The following is a 27,026-nucleotide window of genomic DNA, read 5'->3' on the forward strand; positions in this document are numbered from 1 at the left end:
GGAGGCACAGGAAGCATTTGGGGGCCAAGGGAGATGTTGTGATGAAGCCAGAACTCACAGTTTGAGCCAAATGAAAGAATCTAATGGAACAGGAGGCGGAAACATGTTAGAGATTGAACAACGTACAGGAGACTGAGATAATGTTGGAGATAGGACAACATCATTGTGATGAGATGATTAATGCTAGATGCGTTTATGCCTTACAAGACCAAATGTTGTTGCAGAATGACTGGAACATTGTGATGTCTAGGATAAAGAGCTATAGCCATGAGAGATTGTGAAAGGACAGGAATACAAGGAGGTTGATTAATAGAAAGAGATGGAAAATTTGATGGGCAGGCAGTGGCTACGTGATATGTAATGAAAGAGGTAGACAATGAGAGAGAATGTGACTGCCCTGATGACTCAATAGAGTATAAAGAATGTATAAAGAGATGGAGCCTCGGGAAGATTTTGTTGTGATAGGCATGTTACAGATGACTAAAGGGAGGGGCAACAAATAGAGATAATATTGGGAGCCAAAAGATGTGCGTGTGTCGGGGAGAGAGGTCGGGGGGGGGTATTTTGTGCTTGCTGGACAAGTGTCTGGGCTATCGCCTTTCAGAAGGCCCATGTACAGCTGTCTTTCTTTTTCTCTGCATGCATTCTGTTCTCCAACACTAACACTTTTCGCTCCTAGTTTTTGTTCTCCGTAATAGATTGGGCCGAAAAGGCTGCTTTCTTGCTAGTTGGTATTTGTTTGTTTTTATTGAGCATTCTGTAATTTAGACGTTTGCCTACACAATGTTAAAAACACTTAAAGCACTGTCAAAGCAAAGTAAGCAACAACAAAAAACATTTGTGCCTTGTAAGATATGGGTGCTGTTGAGGTTATAATTTGTAGAACTCGTTCTATTGAATATATGTAACCATTTCTGAGCTCTCGTGCTGTTCCTAGTAGTTGAGTAGCATAGATTACTTCCTGAGTACTGATTTGTAGGTTGCTTGATTTGATGAGAATCTACGGAAGAGGAACATCCGAAGTGCTAGATTGTTCCTTACTTCATGGATATATCAAATAATGGAGAGACCGGAAAAAAGAGAGGCGCAATCCTCCACCCTTTAAGACAAAATAACATAATTAAGACCCAATCTTAAAGGTTGTGCTGGTATTGAGCCAAATGTAAGTAAATGTAGGACACCATTCTTAGGAAGGATGAAGCCTATCTAAATGTTATACCTTCGACTACATCAAAGCTAACTGTGTTGACAATCCACTATTGTACTTGTGTGTAAACAGGGAGCAATCTAGATCACAAGGTGGTAAAAGAGGGGACACCTCAAAGGAGCAGCAATAAGTAACCGAGATACAGAAAGTTACTGGGTCCCAGACTTCCCATCATTGTTGCTACTTGTAGTCGTTTGGCGTAGGGTTAAGACTATATCAAGGCCATGTTAGTAATTGTATGTATAAAAGGATCATCTGCTGTACATATTAAAACAATAGACATATTTAGGTCTTAAAGATTTGAACTCATGTTTGATTTTATTGACCTGGACTAAAAGAATCTGTGACGTCTTCGTTGTCCGAATTGATTAATTTCTATCAACATAGATCAATCCGGTAGGCTCGCCACTTCTGGCCACAGAATTCCATCACTCATTTGTGGCATTAGAGTTTAACCAGGGTGTATGCTCAGTCCTGTTAGGGAACTGTTAGCGCTGGCTGAGGTAACTGGAGCAAACATTTCTACAGGGATCTCTATGGAATACCAATGCTACCAAATAATCAACACCGTAAATTGTAGGCAAGTCGGTTTTTGCTTTAGCTATGCACTGGATGTACACTAGAATGCCTCCTTAAAGGTGGGTTAAAACAAAGGATCCATTGGCAATTATTTCTGTCTTCCTTGAGGATCTCTCCAAATGTCATTTCCAGGAGTTTAAGGCTGCAAAATGTATGCAGAGGTGATTAAATGACTGCATTATTTCTATTGTCTGCCCTTTCAAGTAGAATTGCTTAGATCTTGATTTCTTTGCTTGGAAATTCCAGACCATGATCTTGCTTTTCTCTTTGTAAATCGTGCTACTGTTTTTCTTAGAGCATTTTTATGTTAAATGAAGCAATTTCTGTAAGATGTTTTGGATATGTGCTAGCATTATAGTCATCTGCATGGCGTAGGCTTTAAACTGAGAGATTTGGGATTTTTGGTGTATCAGGAATACATTTCAGAAGATGATTACGATATTTTATATGTACGTTGAAATGAAAAGAGGGGGGCATTCAGCAGCCTTATTTTATTCCTGGTTTTATAGAGAATTTAGGAGGCCAGCTGACTGTTTACACCTGTGTCTGTATAAAGCTTCTTAATTAAACAGATCAGATGTGTATTGTGGTATGTCCAGATTGAACCACAGTTTGTTATGGGCTGTAGGACTAAACTCTGACAAGAAGTCAAGAAGCTTGCATTTTATGTTGTGTGGATATAGTGATTACAACATTTTTGTTTTGCATCGATTAGGCTGATAGGCCTGGATGTTTTTGTGTGTCTGACGTTCTTATGTACAGGCACTTTGATGCTATTGAGCCATGTTCCTGGAAATATGCAGGTTTAGATGCAGTGAATAAAATGCTTGTGCATTATCTTCACTCACCAATGTGGAAAGGGTTTGAGCAGTTTGCTCTAGTTGAGTTTAGCTCCAAAGGCTTTTTCATTTTTCAGACTAAAGCATGATTCTCAGTAAAATAGATGAAGAAGACCGTGTTTGATTTCCAGTAGACCCCCTCCAGTACAATGAATTGCCATACCCATTTTTTTCCCTTCTGGGATTAATTTGAGTTTTAATTCCGAAAGATGTAATAAAACCTAGCATTTGTAAAGCATGACAAATCACTAGTTAGGGTCACAAGGTGGGAGATTAAGTGACTTCCCCAGAATCACAAGATGTTGAGCCAACTCCGAGACTCGAACTCGGTTCCTCCAGCTCCAAAGTTGGCAGCTCAGGCCATTATGCCACATCCTCTCCTTGGAGAAAATGATGTATCTAGCTGGCTTGTGAGATCTTGAACTAGAGGAAGACTGTTATTTCCGAAGCTTCCGGGAAGCCATCTCGCAGATCCTTTTTGTATTGTCGTTCTCTGCCACCTGTTGGAATGCTTTCTTATTTGTTATAGAAGAATTAAGTTTCCTCACTTTCTATCAGACTTTTATTCTTTCAGTGAAGTTTTTTTTTTTTTATTCAAGGGATCTTTTGTGTTTCCAGATGCCAAATTAGCTGTTTTAATTTAGGGGACACACGTCATTGAACCAAGTTGCTGCTAATTGTGGGCTGCTGGTTTCCCTGCGTCTTGTTGGATTGTTCTTTATGGGTGCTTTTGATGCTTACTGGGTAAAGCTTTTCACTCTCTTTGAAAGAAAGGTGCTTTGTACCCACAGTTCTGGCAGTGGAGTCTTGTATCCTGAATGTGCCAATAAAAACCTTTGTCCAAGGTGGGAGGTGTCTGCTAAGCTTGATCTCTTCCTGTAGTGCCTCTTTGACAACGCTTCTCAATTTTAATTTAATCCTCCCCAAACGTTCTGCAGGATTCCCTGGATGTGCATGTGTTGCAGGTGATTTATAAAGGGGGTCTGCTCTTAGCAAGGTCAGTGATTGTGGTTGCATTGAACTGTACCACTGAGTCTTGCATTAGGGAACTGGAAATCGGTCTACGTTGTTTTTTCCTTACCAATCGCTTCACTAATCCGATACTCTTCTCATTGTGTAAGAGATTTAGATCTCCGTCCCGCCCCTGGAAAAGGTAGTTGTGCATTGCAGTATGAGGACAGGAACTGTTGCCTTTAGCTGCCTGGATTCCAAACAAGGGGAAGGTATGGACTCCGCTTCAGATAGCTTAAAACACGATACCTCAAACCCAAAATCTCACTGGTGCCATGACTCTTATCACTTTGGGAAATGATGGGGGATATCTGGAAGCCCATCCCTTCTCTGACTCCCTAAAACTGCCATTTGCAGATCCCTGCATTTCATAATACTGAATATAGTTTTGAAGAGGTAAAATGATGGCGTGCAGTAGAGCAATCTGCAGCATACAGAGAAGAATCACCTTGTATCTCTGTCCATGATGAGCAACTCCTTGTGTTTTTTTTGTGTGTTTTTTTTTTTAAAGCTTTCTCACAGGAAATCTTCTCACTTTTTCCTTCTTTAATTATCGATCATTGGTGAATAATTTTTCTCTATCATCCTAAACCTTGCTGCCTTTGCCTTCCATCCTCAGGACAAGCCGGCCATCTGCATGGGCACGATGGGCAGCCTTACAGGATGCCTGGACATGGTGGTGCCTGGAGCTTCAGGAACCTCTCTCTTAGACACCAGACTGGAGCGATACCTGCTGTCTGTTTGTGCTCTCTTTGGTTAGGGGCTCTCGTCTTCTGCTATTACTCTTACACCACCTCTCCAAAACCTACCCTTACATCCATCATTCTCTGATAGGGTTGCCGGTGTGGGACAGTCAGGATAATTTGGCAGTGAGGCAGCAGCACACTGCATGAAAGTGGAGAAGCTGAACTGTAGTTGAGAATACCATGAACTGCCATGCAGTTAAGCAATGTATTCTTGTTTTTTTTAGTATTGTGAGCGGAACTGAGGTCTGGGCAGAAGTTGAGTCACTCAAGGAAATGTTTGTGTCATTTCAATGCGAAATTTGAGCAGTTTGTATATACAAGACAAGAGCTTCACACCCCTCAGATGACTGGTCATATCGTGCCTGACCACAGAAAGAGCTATGCTGTGTTTCGTGCATTGTTGGTGTAACTGCGAGACAAAAGCTCAACATTAATGAATGCTGATGTTTTTTTTTTTTTAGCTGCCTTCTCAATTTCGACACATACCCGAAACAAAGAGTGAACACAGCCAACTTTTGGCATTATCAGTGCGTTTAGTTATGGAGCTCAGAGTATTTAATTTTTGTGTGTCTTCCCTGCTTTGCTGATGTATATGCTTCACTGTTCTATGGGTGATGCAAGCTTGCTCTGAGCGTCGTCTGTAACGTTGTCCCTCATATGAGCTTAGTAGTGTTCACTCCAGGTCTATTCAAGTATTGGTCTCTTTGCTGAAGTTACAAACAGATATTACTATTGCGCTACTATCAAATAATAAAGTATAGCAGTTTTGCTTACAGTTACTGATCCTGTTGAATTAAAAGAACAACTGTCTTTCTTAGAGGTCCCAGTAATGTTCTTTGTTGAGAAGTTCTGATACTGTTTAAAAGCATTGCATCTATGTTGTGAAATTCTGACGCTGTCCCATTTCTTGTAGACATCCCTTTTAAAAAAGTTAGTACAATTTATATTTTAGCGTACCTGATAGGCGCACCATTTTAGCCTTTACATAGTTGCCCGTTGAGGCTCCTTACGATGAAGAACGTTTTCCTAGTGGCGATCACGATGTCTAGATGTGTTAGCGAGCTGCAAGCTCGTACCACTTTTCTTGCCAAAAAAGGTGGTTTTAAGAACCAGGGCGGCTTTCCTGCCAAGGTAGTGACTCCTTTTCATTTGGGGCTGTCCAACAACCTTCCACCCTTTTACCCTCCTCCCTATCCCTCTAAGGACTAAAGAGAGTGGTGTGCTGCTACATGTACAGGCCGAGCACATTTTAGAATGGATGATCAGTTGTTCATCGGCTACGCAAAATGAAGTGCAAAGTTGTCCCCAAAAGAACATTGCCAAGGTGGGTCATACTTTGCAACAAAATATGTTATGATTTGGCAAAGAAGGAACCTCCTGAGGGTATAAGAGCTCCTTCAACCAGAGCCAAGTCTGCTACTTCGGCATTGACTAGAGGTGTACCTGTTGTTGACATTTGCAAGGCCGCAACTTGGCCTTCTCTCTACACTTTCGCAAAACATACTGCTTGGACTCGAACGTGGCGAGGGACAGCCATTTTGCCCGTTCAATGTTACAGGATTTCTTGGTATAGGCAGATGGGCACCCACCTCAGAGTGCAGGACTGCTTTGGGACTCTATTCAAAAGGTGAGGAATCCACAGGTAGATGTACCCATCAGAAGAACAAGTTACTTACCTTTGGTAATGCTTTTTCTGGTGGATACAGTATCTACCTGTGGATTCCTTATATATATATATATATATATATATATATATATATATATATATATATATATATATATATATATATATATATATATATATACATAAATAATGTTTTAATTTAACCCCTTCACTGCGGGCGTTGGCCACTGGCCGACGCCCGCACTACCTCCCGGGTGCGGGTCACGACCAGTGGCCGACACCAGGGAGGGGGTTAATAAATCCTCGGGTGCATCGCACCAGAGGATTTTTTTTTTTTTTGTTATCCCAGGGAGACACGGAAGCTTTCGTGTCACCCCCCACCCGCCCCTTTGTGAAGTCAGCGCGTCGCGAGGCGGCATGTCATTATGTGTGTGGTTTCCCCCCAGGAAAACCAGACCCACATATAAAAGTGATTTTATATATATTTGCCGCCAGTTGTCTTGCAGTTGCAGCTTGCGTCTTCAAAGCAATGTACATACTTCAACTGACGCTTTTCAACTGTAGCTTTTAGGCAGCAATAAAAAAGTCAAGTAAGTATTGTGACTATGTTTCTGCTACAAAAGGGTCAGACTTGTCTAGTGGCACTTTTAGTGCCATAAAGAAGTGCAGAAGGTTTATATGCCTACTGCAAAGAGCAAATCTGTATTTTATGTAAATAGCTGAGTACATTAGTAAAGTCAGCCATTACCTGCGCTATAACACCAATGAAATGTATGTGCTGGGTGGAGGGCGGCTATGGAGAGATGAAGGGCACTTTTGCTGGGTGGTAATGAGGGAATCCGAGGAGGAGGGAGTGGGAGCGCCAATAATGATTGTTGGACTGGGCGCAGGAGTTTCTAAAGACTGTGACGAATGGTATGTGACAAGGTGTTTTTTGAGTGTCTTGAAAGAACGTGCTGATTGAGGGAAGAAGTGCAGGTAAGGTGGCCTCTACTGTTGCACGTATCTCACACACACCATCGATTTTGTGACTGTCTACGTAGGCTAGTGTTTTAGAGCAACAGTTTAGCCAATAGCAGAGATGGCATCTTGATGGATGACTGCTGCCGGCACTCGGGTTATAGAGGACAGCTCTGACATAGGATCAGAGACTGAGACATCAGATACTGAGACAGCATCTGAGGGATAGGACAATGGCGCAGACTCTGGGAGTGATTTTTCAGTCGGAGGAGTCCCATTCGATAACTCCTCTTCCAGTACATTATGAGGGAGGTGATGAGGACAGTCCTGCTGTCCCTTCGCAAGCAGTCTGTGCAACTGGGTAATAGTGGGTTAGCCCAACCCAGAGAGCAGGTGAATGCGGGGGGGGTGGAGGGGGGAGGGAGGGAGGGAGGGATGGAGAGAGAGAGAGAGAGAGAGAGAGAGAGAGAGAGAGAGAGAGAGACAGAGAGATATCCATCCATCCATCTATCTATTTAAAAATGCACAGGTTTGGTAGGTTTCCCTAGGTGCCGGCTGAGCTAGAGGCCAAAATCTACAGGTAGGCACTTTGAAAAAAAACAGCTCTGTTTTGTATCAAAAAATGGGATGTGTCCACGTTGTGTTTTGGGGCATTTCCTGTCGCGGGCGCTAGGCCTACCCACACAAGTGAGGTATCATTTTTATCGGGAGACTTGGGGGAATGCTGGGTGGAAGGAAATTTGTGGCTCCTCTCAGATTTCAGAACTTTCTGTCACTGAAATGTGAGGAAAACGTGTTTTTTTTTAGCCACGTTTTGAGGTTTGCAAAGGATTCAGGGTAACAGAACATGGTCAGAGCCCCACAAGTCACCCCATCTTGGATTCCCCTAGGTCTCTAGTTTTCAAAAATGCACAGGTTTGGTAGGTTTCCCAATGTGCCGACTGAGCTAGAGGCCAAAATCCACAGCTAGGCACTTTGCAAAAAACAGCTCTGTTTTCTGTCAAAAAAATGTGATGTGTCCACGTTGTTTTGGGGCATTTCCTGTCAAGTGAGGTATCATTTTTATCGGGAGACTTGGGGGAACATAGAATAGCAAAACAAGGGTTATTGCCCCTTATCTTTCTGTACATTTTTTCCTTCCAAATATAAGAGAGTGTGTAAAAAAGACGTCTATTTGAGAAATGCCCTGCAATTCACATGCTAGTATGGGCACCCCGGAATTCAGAGATGTGCAAATAACCACTGCTCCTCAAAACCTTATCTTGAGCCCATTTTGGAAATGCAAAGGTTTTCTTGATACCTATTTTTCACTCTTCATATTTCAGCAAATTAATTGCTGTATACCCAGTATAGAATGAAAACCAACTGCAGGGTGCAGCTCATTTATTGGCTCTGGGTACCTAGGGTTCTTGATGAACCTACAAGACCTTTATATCCCCGCAACCAGAAGAGTCCAGCAGACCAAACAGTATATTGCTTTCAGAAATCTGACATCGCAGGAAAAAGTTACAGAGTAAAACATAAAGAAAAATGGCTGTTGTTTTCAGCTCAATTTCAATATTTTTTTATTTCAGCTGTTATTTTCTGTAGGAAAACCTTGTAGGATCTACACAAATGACCCCTTGCTGAATTCAGAATTTTGTCTAGTTTTCAGAAATGTTTAGCTTACCGGGATCCAGCACCCATTCCTGTCACTAACTGGAAGGAGGCTGAAAGCACCAAAAATAGTAAAAATGGGGTATGTCCCAGTAAAATGCCAAATTTGTGTTGAAAAATGTGGTTTTCTGATTCAAGTCTGCCTGTTCCTGAAAGGTGGGAAGATAGTGATTTCAGCACCAGAAACCCTTTGTTGATGGCATTTTCAGGGAAAAAAACACAAGCCTTCTTCGGCAGCCATTTGTTTTGTTGAAAAAATCGAAATTTTCACTGTATTTTGGCTAATTTCTTGGTCTCCTCCAGGGGAAACCTCAAACTCTGGGTACCATAAGAATCCCTAGGTTGTTGGGGAAAAAAAGGACGCAAATTTGGCATGGATAGCTTATGTGGACAAAAAGTTATGAAGGCCTAAGCGCGAACTACCCCAAATAGCCAAAAAGGGCTCAGCACTGAGGGGGGGAAAAGGCCCAGCAGCTAAGAGGTTAAATGTATGTACCTCTTTGGGTGATGTTCACACATACTGTGCTTGTGATGTTCGTGTTCACCCATTCTCCTCGAAGGCACGGGCAAAAAAGTGGGTGAAACTGACATTAGCATGCTGCTGGCAAGGTCAGACGGAGCCGCTTGTGGAGCGGTACCATTTTGATGTCCTCGACGATGTGGACAGCTATGGAAAAGTTTCTGTTGAATGCTGTGCACTGGGATATTCAGAAGGTGAGGAGTCCACAGGTAGATACTGCATCCACCAGAAAATGATTTACTGAAAGTAAGTAACTTGTTCTTCTAGTTCTTTTGAAGAGTCTTTTTTATATTTCAACATGGGAATTTACAAGCTAAATGTGGTGAGGACTCCGATCTTGTTAAGGCTGTTTGACTTTTGGCTTGGTTCATACTCTGCTTTCCCTATTAATTTGCTGGCTTCCCAACATCTAATTAAAACCAGAGCTAACTGCTAAATGATTTGAACAGCTCATAACCATCAACTGTATGTGCAACACAATACAAGAAAAAGAGTCTAGACAGGGTAGAGCTTAGGAGGGCCAGTTCTTTAGTTCATGGGGTTGTTGGTTTTAGTTCCACCCCAGGCACTGGGATACCACGTCAGCCCTGCCTCAGGGCCCCTTCCCAAAGTCTATTCCTTGTATTAATTTACTTCATTGTGCACTTTTAACAAGTTTAAGCTTAACATTTAACATGTTTCCCTCATGTATCCTATTTTTTTCACGCATTTCTTCTACTTCTTGTGCCACTCACAGCACTTTGATGCAGTCTCTGGGTTATATGTGTTAATTAAAGCAACTGTTGTTACACAATTTACCTAACGATGGTTATAAATCATGTAGACAAAATGTGTTAAGGCAGCAGACATTAAGTTATGGAAATCAAACTGAGAACATAATCGGGCAAGAAGGCCTTAAGATGGCAGTGAGTGAGGGAGAGTGTAGTCTCTCTTCCACTATGACAGTAGCTTTTAGAGTTCTAGTTCTTTAAAGTAGTTAGTGATTTATAGCACTGCATGAAAAGACAGTATATCAACAGCACAGTATTAATGGAAATGGTGTCTGCCCTTTTAGTCACCAGGATTTTTTGCTTTTGATTCACCCTGGTTTTTGGTCCTTTACTGTGGGTGAGCCTCACTCACTGTAAATTCACAGTAATTGAACTAAACATGTTTGCTACCAGTGTCTGCTTTTAAGCTGAGGCCTCTGCTGCATTGCTAGGGTAAGAGGCAGTGGGGTGGTTACACGCGAGCACGTGTGCACACTAAGTGTGCGGGCTGCGCTTGTAGGACTACTGTTGTGTGCCGCCGGTATCTGCACACAGGTAGCCTGACCCAGAAGGGATTCTGCAAGAGTTGGTGCTGAACTTCAGTAGGCCTTAAAAATTGAGTTGACATTGAGTGTAGGTCTTACTGGAAAATCTGTAATAACTGTGTGTGTGTGTGTGTGTGTGTGTAGGCCTTTATGGTCCACCAAGGCATCAAAGTGGGCTAATACATGCACACAGAGTTTAAATGTGCATTTCTCCAACGCTCTTCCGGATTTGTCAGCCACATCTCTTAATCAAATTCTACACCTTTGTTCCCTCTACTGGGCCAGGTTAATTACACTATTCCCTAGCATAGGGAACAAGGGCCACCTTGTACAAAAGGAGCAATTATCAATGATTGACTCTTTCGGGGAAAGGAGGGGATGTGGGGGAATCTGCATCTGATAATTAGCCTGGCACACTGCTCCTTGGCTAGCATAGCCCATGCCCTCTAGAACAAAGGGGGCAGACCAGAACTCTCGAGGGACAGACCTCTGGTTCATACACTGTAGAGGCTCACGTCACATTTTGAGAATGGATCCTGCAGGCATCAGGTAGTGATGTCTGCTAGGAACAGAGCTGAGGCCCTCAGAGGAGGTCTTTCTGGAGAAAACCTGAAGTTGCCATGTTGGATTGTCCTAGATTAGTGTACAAGATGGTTGGGGAAGTGGTGGAGGATTGATATGGCATCCTAGGATTGACTAGGGCTTCCAGACATTTGGAACTTTCCACCCCCCAAGCCCCTGTACAGTGTAGAGACAGTTGAAAAGACCCTGGACCTGGGAGGCAATGCTGGAAAGGTGCCTAGCTGGAAATAGAAGCCATCTGATGCCCTGCAAAGATGGACTTGTCTTTATCTGACCCCTAGGGCTAGGCTGGGTCTCCAGGGCCAGTGGTGCTGGCCTCCTTGTGGCCCCTAAGGACCATCTGGGGGAAAGGACTTGTTGAGAGAATTTGGATGGTTCTCATAGAATCTCTGTAAAAATGAGCTGGACTCCATTCAGGAGACGTTTGCGCCTTGGATGTGCTCCCAGGAGAGTGGTCTGCTGACTGGTTGCAGGATCGGCTATGCAAGATGCCCCCATCAGAAGGAGAGGACTACCAAGAGCCAGGCAGAGGGAAAGCCTGGTGCATGGAGCCAGCAAATACAGCTCTCTGCAAAATATGCCCATTTAGAGGCTAGGAGGCCATTTGAAAATGCTTCTGTTAGCTAGGCCTCGCCGTCAGGAGCAAAATGCGTCAAAAGATGCAGAGTATTGTCTCAAAGGGACCAATGATACGCATCTTCTAAGGTTTGTTCTCTAAAAGGGAATGGCAAGGATGAGCACAATCCTCTGTTTCAAGGATTACATCAGTGCTGGGGCAGGGCCTGGGGGTTGGTGCAGCTTGATCTTCTTACACGTCTGGTGGGGAGAGAGGGTGTGAAGTGGGGCCACCCTCCTTGTGCTAAAGGTGATCTCCTGGGACACTGTCTCTATGGGCTAACTCTAGAAAGCCCTCAGGACCCCACCCCCTGGGACAGAGAGACAAAACAAGAAAAGCCCTACTAGAGCTGGGGTGCGCTGGCCACCCAACCGATCAGAGCCCCCCCCCCCCAACCACCACCACCACACATCTCCCCACACCCCCTCCATTTGTGCCCCTGTCTGGTGGGGGTTTTGAAGGCAGGGCAAGCATGCTGGCCTTGTACATTCCTGCCCAAACTCCTTATGGGCAGGGGACACTCAATTGCTCCCACTGTTATTTTGAGCCTAAAATAGAAGCTGCTTCTGCTTGATGGTAGCACAAAGCAAATGCCATCTACTAATCAGTACAGAAGCTTTAGTGCTCCCTCATCTCAGCCCCTCCAAAGAATGGCAAAGTCTGTCGGTGGCCCAGGTGAAAGCACTTAAATCCAATTAAAGAGAACAAGGCCACAAAATACGTATAAAAGCAGAGGGAACCTGCTCATTAGAAATTCACTAAATCCCAGGCTGGAGCGCCCCACAGCGGAATATCTAAATGTTTTTCTTTGCTTGTGGTGACACCAGTATGACGGGGGCACCCTTAAATATGTTTTTTGTGTGGGGGGGGGAGAGAGGGGGGGTTTGGCAGGCTGCTGGAGGTGCAGCAGTCCCCTACCCCTAGATTGCTGCCCACCACTGACAAAACTAGTAGGCCTGTCATATATAGACACCCCTTAAAATGTGTTACATTGACATGGTATAGCCAGTGAGTATTGCTATTGATGTGGGGAGTTCCTAAGGAAGCCAGTTTGACTGCCTTGTTTAAACATGACACCCTTTTATATTATGATGTTACAGCTGGTATTGGTGGGGGGGTTGTGATTATAAGGTTCAATACCCACTAGGAGTGTCAACAAAGATATTTCCATTTACCTGTTTATATTTGTAATTTACTGTGTGGTATTTACTAGTTTGTAATAAATGTATTTTAAAAGAAAAAGAAAAAGAAGTAACAGGGCAATCATTAATTAAGTAATGTTCTTAAGAGCCTCCTCTGAGCAGGCCTTGGACTGCTCTGCTTCACTACCCTGAGAAATTAAAGTGCTACAGTGGGCTTTTTTGATTCCCAGTAATAATAAAGTTGTGGACCTATTACCTGAGAAGGACTTGCATCCTTTGCTAGTAATAACCCAAATTCTCACACGTATTTTGTCTCTTTGAAATAATTTCACTCCTTCACAATAACATAAGCATTTGCAACAACTGCATAATCTAATATAAATGCCAGGTTATGATAGCCACATATGTTACAGCAGGAGTTTATTTGTTTTACGAGATACACTTTTGTGAATATATGTTTGAGGTGAAATGCTGTATATTCTGTTACCACTGAAAATACATGACTCTTTAATTTTATTCCAGCTCATAGTTTGGCGAGGCAGACTTGAGATACCCCATCTGGTCCAGGGCATCTGCACCCTAGCTCCATCCCTCCAGTGACTTTCACCAAAGTGCAGACGAAATGTCCCACTACCACCTTTGGACTTCTAGTGCCTTTTCATGATGGAGCCTATACTTGCATTACATTGGTTTTCTTCTCTGGGAGCCTGTTTGAAGATTTTGGATGACAACTGAATTGGGGTCAATGCTGCACTAGAATAAACTGGTACCATAAGGTATGCTTGCACGTCTTGTTTTAATAAAAATGCTACTGGCATGAGTTTTTTCAATGTAAAACATTTTAAAATGGAAATGCAATCAGTTTCAGGAAGCTACAACTATGCTAGGTCTTGTAGAGATCGTTATAATGGGGGCATTACCCACTTTAAAGTGATTCACATGTTTTTTAATACATGAGTAGTAGAATGTTTCAAACAAGTGAGCTAGCCTGTCATGCCTACTTGGAGAACTAGAGGCAGACTCAAAACTGTTGTTATACCTTGGAGATAGTCCTGTTGCATGACATTTGCCACTTCCATACTCTAAGCATCAACTTAAGCAGTTACCTAGCAAGGACTCCTTGGCAATTAGTATGAGTACTCAAGGTCTGTGACAGCATCTTTGAAACTGATGCTCCTTGAGTGCATTTGGCATGAAACAATGACACTGGCATTAAAGCAGGACTGACCTCGTCCCACGTAAAGGAACATTACAGTAGGTTGAAGTCTGCTAGTCTCCATAATCGTGTGAGTGATAAAAATGAGGCAATTCTAAGTTCATAAACCTTGGTATCGTCTAGGCTCTTCATAACGCTGTATTTTTTAGAATAAACCTTTGTTTTTCGGTGGGAAAAACATCCTTTGAACAAGTTGCTATCCTGTATCACAAATAAGCAGTGCGTTTCCAGCATTTCACCTCACAATCACCACAGTGTATGTTGTATATATTGTCCTCGGTTCTTGGGTGGAGATGGAAGCAAGCCCCTCTCATTAAATGTCTTCATACAGGTCTCCTACTTGCCTAAATATGGTTGCCTTTGAAACTCATCATCTAGTGCAGTGGTTTTCAACCTGTGGTCCGGGGACCCCTGGGGGTCCGCAAAGCCTCCTCAGGGGGTCCGTGACTGCTTAGAAAATTAACTAATATTAATTGATGAATAAAGCGTACATAAATAAAATGGCTAATTGTACAGTTGAACATCTTAAAACATACTGTAAATGTTAAGGAATTTAAAATTGGTGGGTAAAATTAAATTAGTATCTAAGAATTATTCTGTGCAGGTGCAGAATATAGTATGGAAGATATGTGGCTTCAATTACATTTAGAAAAGCTCCAACCTTCATATTATTTGTTCACAAATTAAATAGAATGTGTTATCATTTGTGTATATTTTTGATGTAACACTTGTTTCTGTTTTGTTTGTGTATTGTTTTGCGGTTCAAATCATCAACAATGTATAGGCCTCCTGTAATTACTCAGTTGGGGTGGGAAGGTGGGGGAGTCCCTGGATTTCAAGGATGATTCTGTGGTGGTCCCCGGGTTCTAGTAAGAAGTCAAAATGTTGGGAATCACTGATCCACTGTATTCACATATTGTCGGTGCCAGAAGTGTTAAACAGCTGTATAAGAATCATAAGCATTTTTGTTTATCACTGCCACATATGGCAATAAAAATGCAAATCTTGAAATCCCTAGGTCCATCTCCTTGCTCCTCTTTTCTCCTATCCCTTATCCAGACCCACCTTTCTTTATGGCTTCGTCTTTTAAGCTGTCAAGCAAAGCCTTGCCTAACTAATGCTGCCCAAACTTGAAGACTTAAGTTGGATGAAAAAAGATGCCTGACTCCGCCTCGTACTCTTAAAACCCATCCGAGATAAATGCTGTGTCTGTAATTTTGGGGTCATGGTATGGTAGACATCTGGAATTGCAAAGATGTACGTGTGGTCCTGAAGGAGTTTTCTTTTTACCACACACTAGAAACCAGTTCCGCTTTTTCCTTATTTCAAGAAATATAATCTAGTTCTTCCATCTCTATGGGTTGGGCTTCCCTTTTTTCAAATCTATATTAGCTGCAAAGTTCATCTGAGTCATCCTCTTCTGTCTGTGGTTTAAGTTCTGTTTCATTACCTTGTCAAGCTTTACTTTGCACATGAATGTATTTTTTGTAATTGTGTGAACCTTATCTGGGATAGCATCCATGAAATGTTCCCCCGATGTGGCTGAGGGGCGCCTGCAATTCACATCATTTGCTGATTTCTTCTTTGGGGTTAAGAGTTGCTCCACATTCTCCCACATTTTGACTACCTTCTTACGGCCGTGAAGCATTTCAGGTTTCCACTCTGCAAAATTCAGAGTGAGGTGCACTGTTTTCACCCCCCCCCCCCCCCCCCCTAACTTCTGCGATGCAGCAATAGTGGCAAACTCCTTTCTTAACTGTACCATCTTCGCTGGTGTTTATATTTTCTTTTACCATCACTTGTTAAATCCTCCTTGTGCTGCTGTACCCAGTGCATTGCCTGCCTCTTTAAAGCTGTTCTCGATCAGCCTCTCACTTATTTTTTAGCTCCAAAATGACTGTCCTCTTGGGCACACACGACTTGGGCAGGGAAACCTGACCACAAGATTGCTGCTTCCAGTGGACTCGCATTTGCTGCTGCAGTGTTCTCATCAGTTACCAGCATCATTCCTCCCACAACCCACGGTAGCATCAGTCCTGTCGAGCAGGGCACAGATAGGAGTGAGAAGCAGTGGCAGGTGTCCTGACATGACGACACCTGAAGAGGCTTGCTACCTCAGTCGGTAGGGTCTGATGCAGATGAGTGTCCAGGGGCTCTCGCACTACTGTGGATATCAAACCTGGGCAGAGGCACTCCATTTAGCTGAATACAAACCTCTCACTGCGCCTTCTTAAGGGGCCTGGGATCCATTTTAGAGCTTCGTTTTAAGGCTGTTCTCGACCACGTGCAGGATCTCTGGGTGAAAGCAGGCATCTTGCCTGTGTGTCTAGCAACACTCATGAAAATGTATTAATTCTATTTCTAGTGACAGGAAGTTAGACTTGTGGTCCAGTCTGAGTGTTCATTGAGATCTCCCGCTAATAGAACATCGGACAAAAAAGGGTTACTCACTGCACACCGAGAAACTTTACTAGTTTATTCCTGCTCGCCTACTTTGGGAAAAAAAATTGATGAAAGTCGATAATTCCTAATAGTTTCTCATTTCACTAGGAAGGCACGTGTCATCCTTCTAAACTTTTGCTTATTGCATCCAGCCATAATTCAGTTTTGTTGTGTGCATCCACTATGAGCTATCAAACTTAAAATTTGAACCTTAAACCTGGATGCTTTTCTTCAGTCTTCCTGCACGACCCATCCCGGGTTCTTTTCCTGCACCTTGGAATGCATATTGTTTAAGCAATCTTTGAACAGGTGATTTGCCGACAGAAACACCAATGGGTCTTAGTGTAGAAATAGTTTCTATGTAAGGTACAAGTCCAGAGTATATTGAAAAAGTGCGATCAGCCTCCCAGCACACTATATCTTACTGCACAACTGTACATCAAGGAAATGAACAATTGGGCTTTTAGATGGGAGAGCAGGGAAGCTTGTGTACCTTCAGCAGATTGAGTTTTCTACTTCCAAGCACCAGCAAACATGTTCTGTAGCGTATTAATTTCAACAAAATGACCAACATAATTCTGTTTTCTTAAAGTGAAAGCTATGATAATTCTGGTTAACGAAAATCTTTTGTTTTGGAAACTAAAAACAGAGAGCAAAAGAACGTTACCTGGTGTGGCTCTTTAAAAAGAAAGGACAGCCACTCTAAATTAGAACAGTTCAGGAGTGCCTGGACATCTACAGTCACTGGCTTGTGCAACAGTGAACATGTTGTAGGAAAACGTCTTGCCCAGTTATTTTTTTGTGAAACGTGATTTCTGTACTTAACCTTCAGTAGCCTTGGGAAGAAAATAGGCTGACTTTTCCTTTTAAGGTACACAGGAACCTGCCGAAATACGCTCTTCAAAACCAGGGAATCTTAAAAGCCACCAGCTTTCTTTTAGGTCGCCAGAGAAACTGCCAGACCCAAAGATATAGGGTATACCTTCCCTAGGGTCGTGCTAAACAGTGCACCACTCGGAGTGCTGTGCCAGAAATCCAGTCTGTGGGTTGCATGCTGTGCCTTTGAAAGCAGAGTGCCCTCTGTTTGCTAGAAGCAGGTGGTAAGGAATAAAATACCAGAAGCGTTTCCACTGTCTTCATAAAAAAGGCTTTGTGAACCACTGTCCCTCTCTAGCAGTTGATGCCTAGATGCTGATGTGCAGTAAATCTGAACTCGTGTTGTGGCCCTCGAGATGGGGCCTCTCTCTTGGCCACGTTCAGTTTGAGCCCTCTGAGATCAGTCCACCAGGCCAAGCACTAAGAGTCTCAACTACCGCCGCAAAGTCGTCCATTACGTTACTGATATGCAGGTAAATCTCTGTAATTTTCAAATAGGGTGAAATTGCACAGAACATCCACTTTGTGACATCCTTGTTTCATAGTAGACATTTAGTGGACCAAAGTGATCAATGCATGTCGTTCCCATGTACTTAAAGTTCAAACCCTGTGGATTTCAGCTTTTTATCATATCAAAGGAGTCATACTAATTATTACATTATACGTGGTGCAGTTTCAGCTCAAAATTTAAGAAAGTTTAGGTTTTAAATATAGTTATATAATGCAAATGTCATAAAAACGCCTTAACTCGGCTCACAAATCGAAAAGCACTTTTTAAGTGCATTTTGTATCAGTACTTTTTGTGTTGGACAAGCGCCTTTTGAAGTTCTGTTTTGCTATTAAATAGTCCGCAAAGTCTTTAAGGCTTTTATGAACATATCTCAATCATGGGATCCGACCTTCCCCAACTTAATTTCCTGCAAAATGTATTGCATTTTTTTCCAAATCGCCATGTACCTCTTTTAAATATGTTTGTTGAGTGAGTAGGGAGGGGAGAGTGTGTCCTTGTATACCTGGTAGTTAATCTTGCCAAGAGAGCCATTTAAGAGCTTATGCAGTCCCCTACGGAGAAGACAGTACATGAAAACGAGAAGTTCAACAGCAGTAAAAACAGAAAATAAACGAGAACATGCTGATTCGCCATGTTCTCACAACTATATGCCATTAGAATTGACCAAGTATGGGCTATTTTAGGCACAGCGTAGCTTTTATTTTTTATTGTGCTGTAAGCTATTTTTTGTTCCATTGCACTGTTCACCGCTGCGCATTTAGAAACTTCAGAATACTAGGCTTGATGGGTTGACCGTGAGCAAGCCACACTGTCTTCTCTGGCTAGAAATTGGTCTAAAATAGTGGCCTCCAAAGTATTGTATGATAAACCCCCTTGGCTAAGAAACGATTGACTGGTGCCTCAAAGAGTAGTGGTAATGTTTTCTCACATTAAATATAGCGACTAAGCTAAAACTTTGAATTGGTATTTTCCACTAAGGCATATTGACTGTTGAGTTGTGCTTTTTAATTTATCACAAATATAGGCACTCCAGATATTCCAAGGCAGTTTGGGGCAATATTAAACATTGTGTTACTTTTTTCCTTACAAGAAGTTAAGGGCCTAATCTAGATGTTGTCAGAGGGAATACTCAATCACAAGCGTGGCATATATCCCATTCGCCTTATTACGATGCTCATAGAATATAATGGGATCGTAATACCTCTCCGCCAAGATCTAAATCAAGCCTTAAGTCTGTGAAATTGACAACAGTATAAAAAGCATGTTATAACCTAAATGGGACTTTGGAGGTTGAGGTTACATCCTCAAACAGCCTTTGCTAAAAATGAATGTTGATTTGTTTCCTTTTACTACTAACTACTACTAATAGCATTTCATATTTTAATGAATTTGTGTTTTCCCATTTAAAAAATGTTTTGCTGGGTACAATGGCAAAAAACACTTGGTATTCAGAGACACTTGTCACCACAGAGGAACACTCTCTTATTTCTGTCCTTCGTGGCCAGAACCTCCCTGCCGAAGTACATCTCTTAAACTCCTAGTTGAAGACCACGGTTCTAGAACATAGAGGCAAAGAAAGGGAACTTTCTACTATAGCCTTAGAACCCGCCGTAGCGGGCTCTACCGGCTATTAAAGGCCCGCTCCCCGGGAGAGGGACTTTAATAGCCGGTAGAGCCCGCTATGGTGGGTTCTAAGGCTATTAGAACATTCTGCCACACAGGGCAGAATGTTCTATTAAAAAAAAAAAAAGGTTCACACGGAGCCCGAGGGGATTAAAATCCCCTCGGGCTCCGTGAGGCTTTGTTCACAGATGTTGGTGTGAACAAATCGAACATTGGAATGTTGGCGCTGCGGGCTTTTACCGGCCAGTAAAAGCCCGCAGCACTCCATTGTTTTCAATGGAGCTGCCAACGTTCCAATGTTCTAATACTGAATCTAGAGTCTTTCGCCAGATAGGTGTCTTCAGAGTCTGCATTCAACAGTGATATCACAGCTGTTCTTGTAGCAAAAAAAACTGAAACTCCTTTTTTTTTATACTCCAACAGAAATTTATGAACCCTCATTTCCCTGGTTAGTTACCACTATCTCTGTTACATAAGATTTTTTTTTTTTCACCTGAATTCCACAGGCTAGGTCTTCTAAGCTTTTGTTGTTAGCTTTTGGCAGTTCTTTCTTCCACATCTTTATTAGTTTGAAGCATACCAGCTGACGCAGTTTGCCTGCTTTACTAATTACATCCTGAGGACATGCGGAAAGCTTCCCTTGAAATGCATTATGCCCATCGCTTACCATTGGCTTTGTGGTTTGTAACTCACCTTTTCTTGCTTTCTATTTGTTTTAGGCTATCCAACTTTAGTTCACCCCTTCTGTTGCTCGAAACCTATTTACTGTATTCTTCCACCAGTGCTGGATTCCTGTAAACAGGCCTTTAAATCTTGTCACATTTGCTGTGAATTTAAAGACAGAGGTCAAAAGTCAGTCTCTGTCTTCCGGGGAGCTTGGTGTTTCAACACTTCGTCCATCATTTTATTTTCTGATGTTACTTTTCTTTCTCTGACTTCAAAGTGAGAGAATTTATGTGACAATCATGCTGTCTACTGGGGATGTGCTTGAGGAGGCTAGCACACAACAACATTTAAAAGTATGTAAATGAACTATGCAGATCATTTAGAACATATCAGAATTAGGAAAGCACAGATGAAGCACATTTTACAGTAATTCTGAAGTGTGGTGGAAACAAATATTTTAATACAATTAAAACAAATTGTTAATGTGCTGTACTTATATCAAAACTGTATGTATGTGCAAATGGAATGGTCATTTCTTATTAAGATGTGTTATCTGTAGTGGCAGTTAACTACCACACCATCCATACTTCACTTTACCCCACTCCACTCTACCCTGCAACACTGCGATCTACCCTGCACCACTCCACACTATGCCATGCTTCACTGCATCTCTGCACTCTACTCTGCACTACACCACTTTACTCAGAGCCTCACTGCACCACTGTACTCTATGCCAGTGCACTCTTCTCCACACCAGTCTACTCTGGAACACTTCTCTCTATGCCACTTTACTTTTAATGGATTGAAGCGGGACTGATTGTTTCGGATTGAAGTTGGATAGATTGTTTCGGATTTGATAGGCACAGATTGTTTTGGATTGGGACAGACTGTTTTGGATTGGAGCGGGATAGACTGGATTGGGGCAGCGGGAGTGGGGCATTGGAGTAGGACAGATTGCTTGAGAGTATTGGTGTTGGGTGAATTGGATTGGAGTGTGGTGGATTGGAGTTTACTACACGATTATTTGTTAAAGCAGAATTTTGGAAATTACACATAAGAAAGAAACCATGTCTCTTTGCAATATTTAGAACAAGATAATCGTCATCTTTTGAGAACAGTACCCACAAGCAAAAACAAAGCATGAGTGCAAATTGAGGAAAGAAGACTTGGCTAAATAAGAGAAACAAGTTATCTATAGAAAATAAAACTTTACAGTTTTGTTTGTCCTGCTGGGCACGTTTTTGCCAGTCACACACTTTCTGTTTGCTGGGCCCTAGAAGTTAAAAAAGAAGTACCTCAATCATGTTGGGAGCAGGGGACAGACACTGATTAAGTGCTTGGTCCCTGCTCCACAGACGAGAACGGAAACTATTCTAGGCCTGCAGTGACCTATTACAAGTCTGTAAAGATGAGTGCCATGCAAGCCAACAAATGGTAAGCAACAGGCGTGCTCTAAGCCCACTGTAAGATTACAAAGGTTTTGAAGAGACAGCACATGCGCTGTGTAGCAGAAACCTAAAAACACAACAGGGAGGGAGGGTCTGGAAGCATCCGGAGAGCAACAGATGATTGGCAGTAGCAGCAGTGTCCGCAGGAACAAATGGAGAGAGGGTGGGGGCAATGGGGAATAAAATGTAGGTGCTTGAGGAACTGATTTAAGTAATGTTTATAGCCACGACATGCCTTAGGCAGATAAGCAAACTGTTGGGCAACTCCTAAAACTCCTGCCTGCAGTGAGCTGAACCACTGTAGCTAATTGTTGATACGAGCTGTACAAAAGCCTCTTTCTGTATTCTGTGTAACACAGGCTCTTTACATACAGCAAAAGCCATCTGTAGGTGAGCCCTCAAAAAGAAAAAAGGGTTTGTGGACAAATGCTCATGGAAGCATGAGGTTATTAGCCTGGCTTCTTGTATTGGCCTACCCTAAGTAAACTGTGTAGAGCTACGCAGAACAATGGAAGTCGGGAAGGCCTAAGAGGATATGAAAGAAAACCATGGGAATATAGTTTTACGTTGTATACTCTGTTAAATAGGAACAACCACTCCAAAAGGCAGTCACCACTTTTGCATTCTTCACTGACATCAAGGCTCTAGAGCAGTGGTTCTTAGCTTGTGGTCTGTGGACCCCTGTGGTTCTGTGATGCCTAATCAGGGGATCTGCGACTATTTAGGCAATTAAATAATATCTTAAAGTATCATAAAGTATGTTTAAAGAAGCAAAATGTAAAACTGATTTTTTTTAAAGTTCTTTAAAGATGTAGGGATTAGAAATTGAAGCTTAAAATGAAGTTGGCATCCTCAGCCTGATTTGTGGGTGCAGCACAAAAACAGCAAACAGAATATTGTATGGGTTATGGCTGTCCTCAAGTGTTTAAAAGTCCAGGATATCACTTCATGTTTCAGAATTAGAAAACGAAGTTCGAAAAAGTCCAACCTTCCTATTAAAACTTTGTTTTCTTTATATTTGTTTGTGAATGAAGTAACATATTTTTGCATTTGTGTATTTGTTTGATGTATACTCTTTTCTGTATTTTAATGTATTGTTTCGAGGTTCAAATCCTAGAAATTGTTTAGGCTGAGGTCCCAGGTTTTCAATAATGATTAAATTGGGCCACTGTATTCCAGTGATGATTCTGTCAGTGGGCGTCCCCCGACATCCAGTAATGATTAAGTGGAGGTCCACAGAAGTCGAAAGGTGGAGCATGTGGTTCCTGGGAGTATCCGTGCCGCGTTGTGTGGGTTTGGTGTGGTGAGTGTGGCTCCAAAAAGTGAATATTAGAAAAAAAATCCTTAAGTCTTATATCAACTGGGCGGCACCTGCCATTTTAAGAGTCCGAGATGAAGCAATATTTGCAGGTCTCAGTCCTTTTTTCTCTCGGGGCTGAGCCTTCTTTGGTGTTAAGTGTAATAAAAAAGCGATAAAGCAGCATTTATAATCTTTAAGACCAGAACAGACTTTCAAACTGTGCCTGAGAGCTGTAAAATTACATCGACACCACCATAAACTGGATTTCTTATCAATGTACACTTTACGGAAAACAACCCATGGGGCACAAGGGCAAACAAATGTGTGTCTATTAATTAAATGAATTGGCACAAAGTTCATCCAAAATTGCAGCACACCTGTGCTCGTAGAACTGATACAGAAAACGGGGCAGTTGCCTGACTAGGAACAAAGAAGATTACACAGACCATAGACTCTCGTTGCCAAAGCATATCAATAAAAACGTGGCAGGAAATTAGTAGATTGGGTGTCCGAGATTACCACCGAGTGCACCTCTCTAGTGAGGGAGTTATGAAAGCAGTCTCATTAGCCTAAATGGTTGTAGAATGGCTGTAAAAGGAGACTTGGGGCGCTCCGTAATAGAGCACTTTTCTGTATGTAGCGCACTCGATTCTTAATCCGCCCTGTGAGCCCCCGAACAGAGGAATATTACAGTGTGCACTTGGGGCACCAGGAAATGTCCACAAGTGGATATATAGGCAAACAGCTCTTTGGAATGTGTACTACTTGTGGTTTGAGAGGTTCAAAGAAGATAGTTGCCTATGGTGAGTGGTAAAACCGTTCTTGTGATTCCGTGGTCCTGAGGAGGCCAAGAATGCTTGGGGCCGAAACGCGTTCTACTTTCATGCGGAGAAGCCTGACGATTTTAAATGCGATGTAAACAACAGCATGAACAGGAATTCAAAGCAATGTTTGGAGAGACTGTACCCATAAAAAGTTATTTGTTCTCCACGGACTACCTCCTGGTGGATTAGGGGGTGAATTATTGTACACACCACCTTTTTTCAAAAGTTATACACTGAGAAACAAGAAGAGATGGTTTGTGAATTATCTGTTTGCCTGAAGTATGGTCTGGTATATTTAGACAGGGGTTTCCAATCTTCTCTGTAGTAAAAGCTACTTATGTTCAATGAAAATCATCCAGAGCTACAAATATTATTAGAATTGTAATACTGGCCACATCAGACAAGTTTACATGCTTGTTTTATATATAGTATTCAGTTGTTGTAGGCGGGGCTGCACTCAGGAGAGCTACTTTGAGAATCTTGAGAGCTACTAGTAGCTCATGAGCTACTCATTGGAGACACCTGTTTTAGAAGGAGAAGTGTATGTAAAAAAAATGTTTCAAAGCAAAACATACTTTTTCCATTAATCCATGTTGTGCAGAAACACCAATACCTTCTGGTTTTTCCACAGACAGATTTCACCTGTGAAAAGCAGACAGAAAATTTCCAGGGAAGTGTTCTGTAACAATTTGAAAACCAGTAGAAATTGGAGCAAAAGCAGATATCTGCAGTTACTTATCATTCCACTAATACCACACCTGGTAATTACCTTACACCTATCTGAAATTCAGATGCGGTATTGCTGCATCAGATTTTCTTGCAAAACTTGTAATGACCGTACTTGGACTTCAACTTCTTTTGCTGTATACTAGCTATAGCCTCACCCAACCTGCTAATGTGTTTCTAGGGCAGTGGTTCTATTTAGAGTGCCACAAAATCACTAATATTCTGATACTGATCTACAGCCACCTCAGCCCCAAAAGAAAGTGTTAGCTCAAGGGAAGTCTCAACAACAGGGGCCTGAATTTGACAGTGCAAGGCTCCTCTCCTTGAGAATCAAAACTAACCAGTTTGGAGCCAAAGTAGACCCTGAAGTCATCCTCATATTGTACACCAGCCTTAACACCAAGTGAGCAACCTGACATGAGACAGGTAAGCCTATTTAGGAGCTGTGATGGAACACATTTTAGCTCATCTTCCACAACCTATACTACCTGCGAACCCCATGCCAGAAAATACAGCAACTTATGTTTGAAGAGGCAATCTGTGAAGAACTTGGAGGCTTTCCAATGCCTATAAAGTCCAGACCTATAAAGCGAATCCCAGCACAGGCACTTGTAAAGTCCCTGTCATTTTCACACACTGTAGACACACATTCATAGCCTGATACTATAGTGAATCTTCTAGACGTATATGACACGACAAATGGCAGATAACCCTTGGCATGGTTATAATATTGGGGACCCCCTCCCCCCCTTCAGATGAGCATTCCTTAGAAGCTTGCCCACGAGTCAACTCTGCCAGAGGCGCCAGCAGAGCGGTGTGGCTAGAGCCACCTAACACAGTGCTGTTTTGGCGGACTTGCCCGGATTTCTCCCTGGGCCAGATTTCACCCTTGTACCCCATCTCGCTGCCAGGTTCGACCAGCCTTGGCCTTCCTAATTCATCTTGACACAGTTTGGCTCTCATTTTGACACTCTAGCAGCAAACCTGGAAAATTACCGCAGAGGTGGCTGGGCTGCTTGGGCCTCTTGATAGGTGCCGCTTAGATGTCTCTGGGGCAGTGCATTGGAAACTTATGCTTGCTTTTCTGCCAGTGAGCATCTCGGAGCTGACCGGTACCCCGAGGTTAGATTAGAGAATGGTCTTGCCCCGGGGCAGCCAGTGGCAACCTGACCTTTGGTGAAGGAAGCCAGGCCCTTGACCAGCTTGAGACCTCAGCAGAAGGCCAAAGAGACTTTGTAGAGTGTTTGAGCTTCTCATAGTTGAATTGTTCTAGCAAAAAAACGAAAATAAAACCCTTTAAGCCCCTCTGAGCTGCCCTTGTGCTCTGAATAAACCCTCTTGTTGATAGTGGCAGGTGATGCTGAAGATGTTAAGACACAAAGAGCCTTACACTCCTATCATGGACTAAGGACAGATTCTTGTGCAGAATAAACCAATGGGACGGGCAGCATGGGACATCCTCCTGGCCCTTACGAGGCTTGAACGAGTCAGAATCCAGTCCCAAATTTATGCACTTTTCCAACTGCTCAGAGACCTTACCGGGTGTTTCAAATTGTCTGTGGACAATGGGTGTGAAGTAAACCGGCTGAAATTTTATTCAGAGCTAGTGGCTTCTGCAGTTCAGGAAGCTGCAAGCGAGTAAATGGCACACAGTATAAACATTTGCAGGGGTCTTGTGGAGGTTGTTTATCCAAATCTGTCCTATATTTCAAATTTTCCACATGATTCAACCTAATTCTCAGGAGAACAAGGTTGTCCGTCACGGAGATCCAATGATCCAGGTTCACTAACAACAGTTTCACTCTACAATGCTTTATAAGGTCCTAAATATGTTTCTCTCTGCAGCAATTTAAATGTTTTTCAAATTAACCACGGATAGGAGGGAACATGAGTGAATGCTCATACACTGAGGGCATCCCGCAACACTAAAGGTAGCAATCTGGAATACCCATGGTTTTAAGAGCTTGTCAAATCTTCTGAGTCACCCAGATGCAGAAAGATACTTAATATAACTTCTTCTGGGGATGTGGTTGCAGTGAGCCCCTCCCATGACGGATATGTGGTTTGTTTAGAGAGAAAAAAAAGTGAACTTCTAACCAAGCAAGGGCGACCTTCTGGCGGCCTGGTGACACTGGTTTCAGTTCTTCAGTTCTGTCTGGGAGGAAAGTCCAAAAGCTGGACACAACCTGCAGTTGGTTGTTGGTGTCCCTTATTGTACCGCGGTTCCAAGATAATTTATCTGGGTCTGTGATCTGAGTAAATGTTTATATCTTGCCCAGGTCAATATGCTTTGTCAACGACTGGAAGAACTTTGACAAGGAATTGCCTCTTTGGGGATGTTTAATTTTACAGGCAATTTCATATTTAAAAAATTCACTTCACCAGTCAGATGCTGATTATTCTGATTTATTAGTTATAAATTATATTTCCTTGGTGGTCACAGGTGGGGCCTAAAATTTTGGCAGATCCACACAGGTGCTATCTCTTGTAAGGCTACACAAATTACCTTGATGGTCACCTACAAGGCGTCAGGCCTGCATGAGCCACTTTTATAATCAATAACTAAAGCACCAATAGATTACTCCTCTGTTATGCTAGAGCAATTGAAACATATTGAC

The 27,026-nt window shown here is 42.5% G+C and overlaps 1 protein-coding gene across 1 annotated transcript in view; it reads left to right on the forward strand.

Annotated features, from left to right (window-relative positions):
- TMCC1 (transmembrane and coiled-coil domain family 1) overlaps positions 1 to 27,026 on the forward strand; it is a 422,180-nt gene that overhangs the window by 42,638 nt on the left and 352,516 nt on the right. Inside the window, exon 2 of the mRNA XM_069206307.1 lies at positions 13,299 to 13,552. The gene's annotated coding sequence lies outside the window, so the exon portion shown is untranslated. The remainder of the gene's footprint in view (positions 1 to 13,298; positions 13,553 to 27,026) is intronic.

This window comes from Pleurodeles waltl, chromosome 9 (genome assembly GCF_031143425.1).
Source record: "Pleurodeles waltl isolate 20211129_DDA chromosome 9, aPleWal1.hap1.20221129, whole genome shotgun sequence".
Lineage (NCBI taxonomy): Eukaryota > Metazoa > Chordata > Amphibia > Caudata > Salamandridae > Pleurodeles > Pleurodeles waltl.